The following is a 1,135-nucleotide window of genomic DNA, read 5'->3' on the forward strand; positions in this document are numbered from 1 at the left end:
TCCTGCTGCAGAAAGCTCAGTTTAAACCAAAACCACAACATTTTGGACTCTAAAGTTGGTCCTTTCTGAGCTAGGGAGCCTGCTTTGCATTTTTGTACCGCAGCTCCGACTGTGTCACTTGGTGGCCTTTCAGAACCCAAACCAGGAGTTAGCAGAAAGCCACGCTTTATCCGCGCGCTAGTCAAGGAAAGTCTAGCCCCTTGAAGTGACAGTTTTTGGCATAGAGCACTTGTCTTTGTGATGGCTTCTGACGCATCTCCAGGCCCATGCAGTTTTCATTATGTTGTCCTGCTTTGTTTGAAGCCGTTGCACCCTATTTTAATCTGCTGTGAATTCTCCCGTTTGTGTATTACTTGTATTTGAGCAGGGCCCAAGATCAGGGCTCCCCTGCGTGCAGTACTGTATGAATTGGGAGTGATAAGACGTTCTTGTCCTGGGGAGTTGTGTAGTCTAATTTTCACGGTACGGGGAAGAATCCTGCTGTGAGGAGAGGACGGGGCTCAGGGTTCAAGCTCTGGTCCTGTCCCTGTCATGGACACAAACTTGCTTTTGGATTCTGGACAAGTCGCTTCACTTCTGTCCCTTACTTCTCCCTCTGTGGATTGGGGACAATTCCTGCCTCGCAGGGGTGTTGTGTGGCTAGATGTTGTCTTGGTTTCAAAGCACTTTGAGATCTTCTACAGGAGATGCTCTTCACCTGGGAGATGCTATATGCTGTAGTGTGGTGTGTTCACTGAAGTGCTGATTTCTTTTTAAACTTTTCATTTTACCCTGTTATTTAAGCTCCCATCACAACTTGAAACCTCACTCCCTCTCCCCTTGCTTTCTTTAGCAAAAGGACACCGGCCAGGTCACCCCTGCTGCCTAAGCTTGTTTCTTTTGGACGGTAGTCTTGATTTTTTTCCTACTGCCGTTGTTTAAACGCAACCTGAAACCTGTTCGTGTTTGAACGTGCTGGTTGAAATCTTTGCCATGAGTTTCCCAGCCTCCTCCAGATGCGAATTGGCAAGACAAATTTAAATATTGCAATTATAAACTTGTAGGGAAGCGTTGTACTTCATTAATGTAAGAGATGGAATCTGCTCGGAGGTACAAGGACAATTAAATATTAGAGAATGTCTTTGATTTACATTCC

At 45.7% G+C, this 1,135-nt stretch overlaps 1 protein-coding gene across 1 annotated transcript in view; it reads right to left on the reverse strand.

The window, feature by feature from the left end:
* BARHL1 (BarH like homeobox 1) overlaps positions 1–1,135 on the reverse strand; it is a 12,300-nt gene that overhangs the window by 1,187 nt on the left and 9,978 nt on the right.

Source organism: Alligator sinensis, unplaced genomic scaffold (genome assembly GCF_000455745.1).
Source record: "Alligator sinensis unplaced genomic scaffold, ASM45574v1 scaffold829_1, whole genome shotgun sequence".
NCBI lineage: Eukaryota > Metazoa > Chordata > Crocodylia > Alligatoridae > Alligator > Alligator sinensis.